Raw genomic sequence first — 13,991 nt, forward strand, 5'->3', positions numbered from 1 at the left:
TGCACCATTTTCAAGATGAGTTTGCTTAGGAAAAGTCCTGAAATCTGGCAGAAGATAAACCTGCTCAGACATTTTTTGTGCTGAATATTCCATATGTGCCCCCCCAAAATCACGGAATCACAGAATCAGTCAGGTTGGAAAAACCCTCTAAGGTCATCAAGTCCAACCATTAACCCCAGTTTTTAATATCAGAAGCTGAAAACTCTTAAAACAATCCCGAAACACCAAACCAGGGGCCTCCTGCAGCAGGATTCTCCGGTTCTGCAGAGTTTCTTTGTCAGCTCCAGGAATTCTTTGATTTCCTGTGAATTCCGTTGCTTACAGGGTGTTTTCGGTGTCGAGGATTTGCATACATCTCCATATATAAATAAATTGCTTATATAAAGAAACAATGTTGGCAGGAGTGTATCAGCTGTTCTGGTCTGCCCAAAATGGTTGCTCATTTTTTTATGGATTAAAAAAAAAACCAACCAAAAAACAAAAACCAAAATCCAGCACTTCCATTTTTCCTGGAAAGTTGTGATTCCCACAAATCCCCATGCAAGGGAATCATCCTTCCTAATGGACCCCTATTGTGAGGCCTTTCAGGTGCCTTACAGAGAACACAGGAGAAATATTTTGTCCCAGGTCTAAATTTCCATATATTTAATTTTTATATTGAAAGTGGGAAGCTCATTTTTTTCCTCATATTTACTTTCAGGTCCTTCTCTTAAAATAAGAAAGAAGATCTTTACTTATTAAATGGTTTTAAAAACACTTATATCAAATGCAGTACTACATAAACTATCATGGGATGGATTTCCCTGTGATTTTTCCACCGTAAAAATTCCTAAAATATTCTGCTTTGCCTATGAATAAGGATTTCTACATTTTACAAATATTCCTTTGCATAGTAGTAATTTTTATGTTTTAATCAAAGCAATTTCAAGGTAGAAGTAAGAGGAAATCTCACCTTTGCATTGTGTTGTGGATTCATAAAATCATTCTTCTTATCTTTTAATTTCATCTTCCGCTGGTGGGAATAAAATTAAAAGTATGAGGAAGGATTCTTGCACCCCAAAATCCTTAAAAAAAAAATTCCTTAAAAATACACAAGTAAACCAACAAACTAAAGAAATCAATGCGATTTGGAGGTCTAGAAATGATCAATTACAGGCAAAATTTAGTCAACCAGAAACAAAAGCAAAGCAGGAGGATACCATTGCCCAAACTTAATTGCTTAAATTCCTTAAATTTCTGGAGTGAAAGGAATCTAATTAGATATTGATTTAAATAAATGCAGCCTCCTGGTGGCTAAGCACTGGTTATTAAGGGTTCTTGTATAAATTAAAGGCTACAAGGAAAAAACAAACAAACAAACAAATATTTTTGTATCCCTGGTTATAAGAAAGGTAAAAATTAAAATCCCATTCAGCCAGAAGTTGCATTATTTGGGAACATGCTCCTGTTATTGCACCAGGACCCTCATGGAACTCAGTGGGAAAGAACTGGCTGAAAACAAGGAGCCAGGGATTGTAAACACCCAGGCTGGAGCCTAATTCTCAGCCACAGGATTCAACAGCATCAAATCCACCAAATTTAAGAATTGAAAATTCCCTGAAACGGCAGCAACAAAATTAGAAAGTACTGGAAGAGTAAAGTGCAAATTCCTGGGAATGAGAGGGGAAGATCCTGTATTTCTGTTGGCTGGAAATTGGGAATATCATGGGCAGAAGGATCCAGCTCCCATCCATCCCTGGCACAGGGAGCAGGAGCTCACTCTTTGGGTTGAGGGGTGAAGGTATTATTTCGAGCAATGAGGAGGGACTCGGAGCTGTCCTGTTAATCAGAAATTTAGACAAGCCTTTGGATTGACTTCCAGAAGTATTTAGTGGGGCTCTTCCCTGATTTGAGGCTCCCCACAGACCTTAGGCAATGTTTTAGTCCTTACTGACACCGCTCTGTGAACTACAACTCATCAAATTAGACGGGAGTTTGGGGGAGATTAATTACCTCGTGAGGTGCTTGGCATTCCCCATCTGGAGCAGAGCTCTGGCTGTCTCCTGCTGGGGGAGGAACCAATTCCATCCACGGGAAAGCACTTAATTCCCAGATTTAGCCGCTCCCACAAGGGCTAAATGATGCCCCTGGGCTGCATTCTGTGCACTCTCCTGGAGGACAGGGGATGAACCATTCATTCCGTCCATGGAAAACCACTTCATTCCTGGAACACGTAATTCTCAGATTTGTTTCCACAAGAGTTAAACCAAGTTTCCCTGAAGATAGGAGGGATGGATGAACCAGCCCGTCCATGGAAAACCTTTTCTGGAACACATCATTCCCAGACTGAGCTTTACCTGTATGAAAGAACTAAATGTTGCTCCAGGATTTCATCCCATGCACTCCCAAATTTCAGCGAAGGACAGCGGATGGCAGGATGACCGTGACATGGATCTGCGGCAGCATCAGAGGAGCATTTCAACCCTGTTGTTTCCTCCCCCGTGTTAAAAATAAATCTTCAAAATCCCATTAAAATTATCTAAAACTCCCTACAAACACCCGGGAACTATGGCCAGGAATTCCTTGTTGGTGTGATCAACGAGCATCACATGAACACAGAAAAATCAGAAAATATAAAATACACATTGATCCTTTTTATCTGTGATCTTCAAAAGAGCAAATTAAAAAATTTAAAAAAATAAACCCACAAAGCCAATATTGCTCTATGGTCCAGGCAATGTGTTAATTTTTTAACCTAATTATACCCACATTTCACATTAGAAGAACAATTGGATTTTCTCCCAGGTGATTTTTCCAGAACCCGGTATTTCAGGGCCATCAGAAATATTGTGAGCATTTCTCTGGTGCCACAGATTGGGATTTTATTTCTTGGTGCCTTCATCTAACCCAATCACTGGTGCTGAAATTAGATCAGGCATTTTAGGAAGAGATTCAATCTTATTTTAAGGCTCCTCATATCTGAGGCTGCATGAACCACATCCATTAATAATCTGTTCCAGTGCTTAATTACCCTTGTTAAGAATACAATTAAGAAATTGTCTGCTTTTTGTTTGACCTTTTTCTGTGTTCAATTTTCCTTCCAATTCTATCAAAATTTTCTGATAATTTTTCTCCCAGATTCTCTCATAAATAGCCCTGCTCATACATAAATCTATTTAAAACACAAGATCTCCTCTTCCCTGTCTAGAGTAAAATTGGCTTATGTAGATTTAAAAAAAAAAATTTAAAAAGGAGGAACAAAAAGAAGGAATGAAAAGGACAAAGAAACATAAAATACATTATTTTTAAAAGCGGGTGATTTATTAAAAAGAAACTGAGTGGCTCATCTTGCACCGCGGCTATTTTTAGACAAAAGTTCAGCATTTAAGTTCGAATCCAGGGTGTTCACTGAAGCCCAGAATTCAGTCTTGCAGCTCAACTGCTAAATCCATCATCCCTTGGATATGATGCTCTCCATGGAAATACATGTGGGAATAAAGGGGCTGGAGCAGGTCTAGGGAAGAGATGGGAGCTGGGAAGGGTCGGGAGCACCAGGAGGGTCTGAGGGAGCTGGGGAAGGGTCTGGAGAACGAGGAGAGGCTGAGAGAGCTGGGAAAGGGGCTCAGCCTGGAGAAAAGGGGGATCAGGAGACACCTTGTGGCTTTGGACAACTCCTGACAGGAGGGGACAGCCGGAGGGGTCGGGCTGTGCTCCCAGGGAACAGGGACAGGAGCAGTGGGAATGGCCTCAGGCTGGGCCAGGGGAGGCTCAGGTTGGACAGCAGCAGGAATTTCTCCATGGAAATGGTGCATAAACACTGGCAGGGGCTGCCCAGGGAGGTTTGGAGACCCCACCCCTGGAGGTGTCCAAGGAATTCCTGGATGTGTCTCCCAGTGCTCTGGGCTGGGGACAAGGTGGGGATCATTCACTTGATGACTTTGGAGGGCTTTTCCACCCTCAACTATTCTGGGATTCTCTGATCCCATAAGTGCCTGTAGGACCATCCACAGCTCTCAGGGGTCCCTCCAGCTGCCCTTCAGGCCGAGGGCAGAGCGCTGAGGGCTCGCTGCCACCCTGGGCAGGGCTGGACTGGGCTGCTCGCCGCTCCTGCCGGAGCTGTGGATTATCGTGGATTGTTGATCCCTCCCCGCACTCACATTTACTCCAGCGTGGAGAAACACACACAGACAACCCCAAAGCCTTTGTGACACCGCACGGGTGACAGCCAGAGCACACTTCGCTGTGTGTGTGTTTGTATCTCCCTGAGTCCCACGCAGAGTTTCCATGGGAAAACTGCAGAAATGCCTCCGCGGGGGAATTTTTAGTGCAGCTCCCAAACCTATCATCTCCCCCAAAAAATGTTCTTTTATAGCCTTGTCAATCAGTGTATAATTAGCTGGATTTACATGCAGAACAGATGGGAATTTTGGAAATGTTGCTTTTACTAAATGCATGTGAGGAGTTAAAAAAAAAAAAAAAAAAAAAAAAAAAAAAAAAGAACCATGACTTAGGGATTTAATATATTTGTATTCCTAATGTGAGGTTGAGTTAAATTCAGTTCTATAAATATAGCCAGTAAAATGCGCAGCAAAAATGCCAAGAATTATTAATTACAAACAACTACAAAGTTCCCTGGCAGTCAGAGGACAAAGTAAGAAAATACCACATTTCATTGTAGAAAACAAACATCGGGTTTATGCTGACAACTTCAGATATCCCCTTTAAGGAGAATTTCCCAAGTTTTAGGGACATGAAATTCTGTCATTTTAGGCTAAGAATTTCTGTAACCCCTTCACAATCTGACCATAATTCACCAGCACTCTGCTATTTAATATTTCTGATTGAATGTGTAGAATCTAATTTTAGTCTTATCCACCAAAATATCACATTTAATAACTATTTACACTGCTCTTTCTTTTCCTGTGTTGTTCTATAAATGTATTTTCTCCCTGTTGGACTCCTGGGTCAGACTGAGTCTCCTGGTAAATTAAGGAGATAAAAGAACACAAAAATGTGACTTTTTTCCCTTCTCCCTGCACACTTCCCAGACACTACACTGGTTTTTGACAGCTCAGTTTAGAACAGGAAGAGAAAATTGAATGCCAGATTAAAAAGGAATAAAATGAATAAAAATATCTGGATTAAAATGGGACCAATATTCACCATTTTGGAAAAAAACATCCTTTCAGTCCCTGTAAAATTAAAATTACTCACAAACTTACCTGGAATTGCTGAAATAGTGCAGACAGTTAAAACAGGAGCTGCTGGCAATGGGATTTTTGCTCTTCCACTGTCCACAAATGTTGAGACTCTCAGATAAGGAGCTGAAATTCAAGTTCCTGAGCCAGTAAAAAAGTGTGACACAAACTGGACCAAGAATCGTGCAGACTTTTTTACCCTGTGCAGAAACTCTGGGCCACAAAACACTTTAAAACACATACATTTGAGGTTTTCTTTTAGAACAGAGCCAATTTCTGGGCATTATATTTTGTATTTTACTATTTTCAGTGGATACCATCCTCCCTCTCACCCAGCTATAGTGGGAGCACCAAAATCAGACCATTTTTAGTCTGAATTACCATCAATAAAAAGTGCTTGTAATAAGATTAGTGCTGGAATTTTATTTATTACGATAAATAAGGAAATGAAGGGCAAAGAATCCAGCTTTGTTTGCCACAGGTACTGGAATAAACACAGTAAGATCCCCAAAAATAATGCACTGAAGTGCTGGAACATCACACTGATGAGCACTCAGTTTTCCTCCTTGGGGTACAAACGATAAATTAATTATACTTTGGAAGGCAGCTTGGCTGCAGGGGCTGGGGAGATGAGGGGAAGTAGATGGAAAAGACTTTCTTGGCTGCTGGGAATAAACAAGGATGACAGAGGGATTATTTTTACTTCCAGTATAAACAAGTAGCCCAAAGTGGAAAAAAACCCAAAAACAAATAAACAAAAAACCCCAACAACAACAACCCCCGAAAAAGATAATTAAGACAAAAAATCAAGAAAACTGGACCTCCTGGCTTATTACATCTAATGGTTTGTTATCCTGGGCATATTTCTTGGGTTTTTCCCTCAGAAAGGCATCAAGCCCCATCAGCCTAATTGTGAAAGATAGTTAGGGTGGGATTTTAACATGTTCAGGTAATTTCTAAAGATAGAGAGCAGGATGTATTTCCTTCCAAGCAATATCTTGTTGTTGAAATAAATTGGATCAGATCTATAGAATATAACCATGAACTTATCTGGGGAGCTGGACACGATGGAATGTGAAGGACACAAGAACTTTTTAAGTCAATAACGCTGCCAAAGCCTGAGAATCACAAAACTTCAGGTATGCCATGACAGGCAGAATGGAGAGATAATATTCAATAAATAGAGGGAGAGAAAAAGGATCTGTCAATTGGAAACAACCAAAAAAATGCAACGTTAAATTCTCGAGTCTATTTTCAGAAATTACAGAAATTTCTGCTCTCAGTCTGAACTTTTGATTTATTGTTTTAGACAACAGCTAAATTTTTATCTGAGGGAATCATGGAATTCCAGAGTGTTTTGGGTTGGAAGGGATCTTAAATCCCATCCCATTCCCACCCCTGCCATGGCAGGGACACCTCCCACTGTCCCAGGCTGCTCCCAGCCCCAATGTCCAGCCTGGATTTGGACACTTCCAAGGATCCAGGGGCAGCCACAGCTTCTCTGGGTATTCTATTCCAGGACCTCCCCACTCTCCCAGGGAACAATTCCTCCCCAAAATCCCATCCACCCCTGCCCCCCAGGCAGTGGGAAACCATTCCCTGTGTCCTGGCACTCCAGGCCCTTGTATGAATTCCTTGAGCCAGTTTAAGGAGATGTTTCTACTCACACAGAGGCACTTTCAGAATAAAACCCAAGTTCCATCTCTGCCCAAACTCAGCTGTGGTTTCCTATGTGGAAAAATGAGATCATCAGGTAAATCCTGGCTGGAAAGCAAAGTCTATATTCCATCAACAGAGACCTTCATCAAATTCAATTGTATTTATATTTCTTTGAATTACCAGAACTCAACAACACGAGCTTTCAATAACAGCTGAGAGATTAATCTTTGTAATATGTTAAATAATAACTTTCAAATGAATCTAGCATTTATTTTCCTGAAGAGATGGTAGCAATATGAAGCTTAAGACTTTGATTCAGAAAATTATCATATCTTTATTGAGACAGAGGGAAAAAAATTAAACTTTCTGTATGAATTACTTTGTACATATTTAATTTGTCTAAGTCAACAGGCTTTCCTCTACTTGTTCACATTTTTTTGTATTTAAACAGACCAAAGCAAAGAAAAAAACCTATCCAAAATGAGCAGAAATGTTATTTTGTGTCTAATGAAAAATATGGGATTATGAGGGAAACGCACTTGTGAAATGTAATTAAAGTTTACACCACTCATCCCCAGAATTCAGGTGCCTATTTGAAATGGAATATTTATGTCTGCATTACAGGGAGTTATTGTATCTGTAAGGACAAATGTTAATTATGGAGGCATTACCGAGACAGCCAAGGAATTATCATCGCAACTTGCTCAGAGTTCTTTCCACTCTTGAATTCTGGAAAGGGATCGGAGCGAGAGCGGGACAACAAAGCAGGGATGAACAAACATTCTTCACCTCCTGGCAAAGCTCTGCTGAGGTGCTGGGGAAGCCTGGGAGGAATTATCCAATTCCAGCCTTCCACCCACGGCACCCGTTCCTGCCCTGAGGGGTCTGGGGAGGAGCGCTGCAGTCTGTCACATCCTCACACTCCTCTCCTCTCCCTCTGCAGGGACACTGTGACAGCCTGCCAGGGTGGGATCCCCTCAAACCTGCAGCAGGTCAGGACACTTCAGCGCCATCAAGGAGCGCCTGGTGTTCCAGATGAGCAGCACTGGAGACTGAACAGAGATCCAGCCTGGCACGTCCCACATTGCACAGCCAGCTCTGCCCGGGACGGACAATAAGGCAGAAACACGTGGGAATAAACTGACCTGGGAGTTTAACAAACAGCCAGTTCTCTGCAGTCAGCAGGAAAATCATCTCCGCTCTTCCCCTCCTCCAACTTGTTAACCCAGCTCCAGATTGAAAATCAGTCATATCATGCTCGTTGGCTTCTGATGGCTAAAAGCTGGCTTCGCAGAGTTAAAAGCTGGCTTCTGATAATTAAGAGTTGTTTTCTGATGATTAAAATTTGTCTTCAAATTGTACCCAACAGAATCCATGTCTTCTGTCTGTTTTTCCAGGAACAGAAGATATTTCTCCATTCTTTCCCTCCTCCAACTTGTTAACCCAGCTCTAGATTGAAAAATCAATGTCACATCATGCTCATTGGCTTCTGAGGGTTAAAAGTTGGCTTCTGATAATTAGAATTTGTTTTCTGATGGTTAAAACCTGTCTTCAAGTTGTACCAAACAGAATCCATGTCTCCTGTCTGTTTTTCCAGGAACAGAAGGTATTTCTCCATTCTTCCTCTCCTCCAACTTGTTAACCCAGCTCCAGATTGAAAATCAATGTCAGCACGGTGCCCTTTGGATTCTGGTGGTTAATATTGGCTTCTGAGGGTGACAAGTTGGCTTCTGATAATTAAAAGTTGTTTTCTGGTGGTTAAAAGTTGTCTTCAAGCTGTACCCAACAGAATCCACGTCTCCTGTCTATTTTTCCAGGAACTGAACCTGTATGCAATTCTGCTGTGTGTCAGGCATGCTGGCAGCTGCTGAACACTCTTAAAAGCAGTGCTTTACTGTAATTATGCTCAATTGTACCACAAAGAAATGTAGGGTTTTTTGTTAGCATTAAGTTTAGTTTATAAAAATTGCCTTTTCACTTGCCAGGTAAAATGACACTATAAAAATGATACACGTGCGTATGAAATCTGATTTAAAAAAACCACAGCACAGCAGAAGAGCGGAAAAGAAACAATAAAGACTGTTTTGATATAAACACTCTTATTTTTCCATGGAATTTTTACCCATCCAACACCACACAGAGAATGCTTTGCACAGCTCAGATTGAACAGTGGAGGATCAGCGCCGAGAATTATTTTATCTCAGAGCACACCTCCGAAATGAACAGAGTTCCTTTTAATCTGTCAGCTTTTATTTTTGTTAATGTGGTCTGGAAACACCTTTAACTCAATGGCTGAGCACGAAAAATTAAATGTTCTCCAGATACAGAAGGTTTAATTGGTCTCCATCTGAAGCCTGCAACAGCTGTGGGAAGGCAGAGGCACCTCAGCCCTGGGCTGCTCGATGGATGTGGGGACTTTCTGTTGGTGTTGGACCAAGCCCAGCAGGTACAGTGCTGCAAAGAGATTCCTACTCTTCTTTAAAAATTAAAAGAGGAAGAAAAGTGCCAAAATATTCCTGTCATATTTCTCTGGATATGCCCCAGAGCAGCAAGTGCAGCTCTCCGTTGTATTTCGCACGAGCCATCTTCTACCAAGGAAAACTCTGATTTTTGTCCATGTCCTTCTTTTGGCTTTATGAACCCCAACTCACACTGACATCCAGAGAGGTCCCAGACATGTGGGTATTCCTGCACATTCAGACATTTAATCCTTTCAAACAGTTTGAAGGAGTCTTTCCCAATTCCTCTTGGGTCCTTTGAATGCTGAAGTCCTACGAAGATGTGCAGTGATTCCCGAGGAGATGGGGAGGAGATGGGAGGCCGTGGCTCTAATGGGAAACCTTCAGGCTATCAAAGTGCTCCACGAAATCACCAGGGATGAAATCTATATTTCCCCACTGAGTTAAACACGACATGACAATGCCAATGAACTTTCAGAGAGCTGACAGACAAATTACAGCGTGCGTGTGCTAAGCCACGTCGAAGCCTTCATTCCGTAAAGCCATCCTGTCAGGAGCTGTAAACACTGCGGAATAACACCGAGGATTTTCTTCCTCCCTCCCGTGGCACCTCCTTCCTGCACACAGACTGCTTCCAGACCCTGCAGATGATTCAGTGAGTTGCAAATTCAAGTTGTTTTGACCTGGAAGAAAGCGAGGAACACCGAGGTGTTTCTGGCCACAGTCAGGAGAGGTTTGTTGTTTGCTTCTGAAGATCTCCAAGAATCTGTCACTTCCCACACTGTCCCAAATTATGTCCTCCATGTGTTCTACATTTGAGGATTTGGTTTGTGGAACTCTGTGCATTTAATTATTTATTGCTTTTAAGCACTTGTTCCCTGAAAGTTATGAGAAAACACAGGCAGCCCACAAATCCACGTGTTCATACATCAGGATGAATTTCCCCATGGGAAAAAAAAGATGTTCAGGCATTGAAATGGGCTTCCCAAGGAGGTTTGGCATCCTCATCCCTGGAGATGTCCGTGGAAGGCCTGGATGTGGCACTGGGCCGGGGACGAGGTGGGGATCAGTCACAGGCTGGACTTGATGACTCCAGAAGGCTTTTCCAGCCTGAACAATTCCAGGATTCTGGATGAAGGACACTGGGATGGGATGCATGACTGCAGCAGGGTTTGGTTGGATCCCTCTGAAGCTGAAGGGCAGGGTTTTGTTAACTCCTTCCACACCTTTAACCACACAGCCCAGCGCTGTCCCTGGGGGAGAAGAAATGAGGAGAGATGTTGGTGACCAATCTCCAAAACATCATTAAAGATCTGTATCACCCCATTTCCCACCAATATTCACCCTCCCTGCCCAACTCCTGTCCCTGTTTGCCATCCTGTCCCTGCCCATTTCACCTCCTGCTCAAACATCCCAACCACAAGTTGGAACGCTTGAAATTTGGAATTCCCAGCCCTGAGCCAGCTCCAGGACAACTCACTTCAGCCAATGCTGCAAAATGAACAAGAACAATATTTGACCCCTTATTTTTTTTTATTTATTCCTACTTCAAACCAGCTCCGTGCAGAACATCTGATTCTGCAATCGTTACTCATGTCAGAGGATGTTTTATTCGCATGCCGAGCTCCTGTCAGAACAAATAAGACAATTCCAAGGAAAAAATGCCTTTTTAGGGGAACAAAGAGCAGGGAACTGGGCTCACAGTACCTCGTGCAATGCTTTTCCTGGCTGGCTGACGCAGCAATGCCGGGATTTGGCTGGGAAGCATCAAAAATGGGTTTGGGTTTTTTTTGGAAAATGTTTTACAGATTCATTGTTTCTCCAGGAAACTGAGAAATCCTGCTGTGAAAAATAACAATCACATAAAGTGAACAAGGAATATGTGATGATTTTCTGAAAGAAAAAAAAAAAAAAAAGAAAATAAAAAAGGGATTTATTTTCAGATCAAATTTTTTTGCTGTTGTTGCTGTACTTTTGGTGGCGAGAAAGCTTTATTTAGTCACCAACCCAATTTCCAGGGTCTTTCAAAAAAAGAGCTCTGGTTTGGCTGTCCCTCTTGCCTTTCCCCTCCTTCCACCATATGCTGATCTGACATTCCAATCCATCACAGAGGAAGGCTGTCAGATCCTCCCTCTGGAGCTCTTTACTAAACGCTCTGGAAAACAACCACACAGCTCCATTGACCTTACAACAAATAATTAAAAAAAAAAAATTAATTACAACCAAGCCAACAAGATTCCAGGGGAGACCTTGCAAGCTTTTCTCTTTAATGTTCTGGTAATTTGGGTCATTAACAGCACTGATATCAATGTGAGGTCAGCTCAAATTTGGGCCTGACAGAGGAGAAGTCAAACATCAGCAGGGAAAACGTCGTGCTAGAGGTGGGAATGAAGGGGTGCAATTCCACGGCCTGTGTCCTGCTGGAGATCCCACAAAATGGTGGCAGTGCTGCCATCTGGCCTTCAAAATCCACAAATCTGCATCGAAATCCTCACTTGAACTTAGGCGACCTCTCTCCAAGCCCATCTGTAGGCTGAATATTCCCACTAAAATGCAAGCCAAGCACACTTCACCAGCCTCAATCAGCCTCATTCCATGTAGCCACTGATGCTGGAGTTCGGCAGTGAAAAACCCAAGAAAACACAAGAAAAAAATATAAAAATGAAAGAATTTCTACCTATAAATGCAAACAGCAGAAAAATTATAAATTACCAGCCCCCACAGCCATCAGAACATTTCAGGGACTGCCACCCCGAGGAGCTGCTGGCACCGAGTTCTGAAGAGCAACCTCAATAACCCAGTGCTGATGTTTGCGTGGGAAGTGTCCCAGGGATTAATTTGGCTGAGGTGGGAGAGGAAGACTTGCACAGAAAGTGGTTGGGACAGCAGGAAAAGCTCATGAAGGGCAACCACACAGGTTTTAAGTGAGAAGAGTGTAAAGGAACACACAAGGGTAAAACTCTTATGCTTCAAGTTGCAAAGATTTCTTTTTTCTGTAATAATTGTTCACCCAAGGCCTGGATTAACATCAGGAATTAAAAATCCAGCAGAATGGGGTTTTTAAAGAGTTGGAGTGGCAGAGTGAGACGGAAATCCTCCTGCAAGGCTGGGCAGCCTCCTGGTGCGGGCTCAACTCTCCTGGGGCCAGCCGGACTTCCAAAAACAACTTCTCCCGTGTTTTACCTTTAATAAACTACAACGAACCAGCAAAAATTTTGGAACAAATATTTTTTGATGGTTCCACAGGAACAGTGGGAGCCTGATCCTGAACTTGTGGCTGTCTACTTTGCATTTGGAAATAAACTAAGACTGAAGGGAAGGAAAAATGGAAAAAAACAGGGTGCCAGCAGGAACTTTTATTCCTGAGGGTTGGGTTTCCTGGGGGGAGGCTGTTTTTTAGTTTATTTGGGGTTTATAAATATATATTTTGGATCCAATGTTTCCCGCTCAGTTGGATTTCCATCCCCATGAAAACATTTGGTGTAGGATCAAACGCGGGCTGTTTCCAGCAAGTTACTCAGGGAAATATATTCAGGAAGAGACTGGGTCCTGCTGATGGAAAACAAACACAGAAACAAACAAAGAGACAGGCCAGGAAGGAGATCTGAAGAGAAGGAGGTAATGAAAGGAGCATTTGGGGCCCTGCTATTATTACAGCATGTCCATCCCCTTCTCCCTCACTCCCAGTGCTGTGGGTTTTAATTGTCCCCTGAAGAAACAGCTCTGTGGAAAAACCCACAGGGAGCAAAAGCTCTGTCAGGGACAACCAAATTAATTTCTCTGTTGGAAGCATAAATGTGACTTCAAACCCCAGAACAATGTATTTTTAGCAGTTTGGAGCATCTTTTTTCACAGCAGCTCTTGTCCTGTATGCTTTGGAGGCTGAGGCCTGGTAGCAAACACCAATTTAGAGACACCACAGCAATGAGGACTGGGAGGTCTGGCTGCAACATTGCCTCAGTTTTGTCACACCAGGATAAATCCCACTAGAATGCTTTGGAGGTGGCATGAAAAAGGGAGGAATTTCTGCTCATTCCGATCATTCCACCCCGTTGTGTAAGGGGATAACCAGGCAGGCCTTGCAGCAGGAAGGCCCACTGAGGGCTGTTAGAGGCTGTGATGGAGCTGCCGCTCCCCAGAAAACCCTTCAGCAGCAGATTGTTGGAAGCTGGGAGGGGATATCCAGAGGAATTCTCTCTCAGTTGTTACATTCTGGCCCTGGACACCTGCTCCTGGCCATTGCCAGGGGAAGGACACGGTGGGCAGATGGTCTCAGGGCTGTTCTCCCTCTCTGCTCTGGGTGCTGCAACTGGGCCCCAGAGGTCTCACTGCTGCTTTGGCTCATTTGGAGCAAAAAGCTTGGAAAACCTGGGGAAAACCACAAAAATCCCTCCCAGTGTTGTACATAAATACGTGTTCAGCCAAAAAAAAATCCTCTGAGAACTCCCTCCTCCCACAGCTGAATACAGAAAATCAGCAAAGAGGCAAAGGAGCCCTCACTTCTGCCTCACTGTCTCGTACCAAGGATGTTCTCAAATCAGGCAAACTTGTTATTTTTCAAAAAAAATCCCTTGAAAACCCTCACTTTTTACAGAAATTCCCATCAAGGGGGAAAGGCCCAGCTCAACCCTATGGACAAGGGTCCCCACCCCAAACTTTCCTGGGTTACACAGCAGCTGAGCACCCCAGAGATGTT

The 13,991-nt window shown here is 42.9% G+C and overlaps 1 long non-coding RNA gene across 1 annotated transcript; it reads right to left on the reverse strand.

Moving 5' to 3' along the window:
• Positions 1-952: 952 nt before the first annotated feature.
• On the reverse strand, positions 953-2,440 carry LOC120757317 (uncharacterized). The gene is made up of 3 exons (XR_005702460.1): positions 2,337-2,440; positions 1,993-2,203; positions 953-1,012 (listed from the first exon to the last, which is right to left on the reverse strand). It is a non-coding gene; the product is annotated as an uncharacterized LOC120757317 (long non-coding RNA).
• Positions 2,441-13,991: the final 11,551 nt, after the last annotated feature.

The sequence above is a fragment of the Hirundo rustica genome, chromosome 10, assembly GCF_015227805.2.
Source record: "Hirundo rustica isolate bHirRus1 chromosome 10, bHirRus1.pri.v3, whole genome shotgun sequence".
Taxonomy (NCBI): Eukaryota; Metazoa; Chordata; class Aves; order Passeriformes; family Hirundinidae; genus Hirundo; species Hirundo rustica.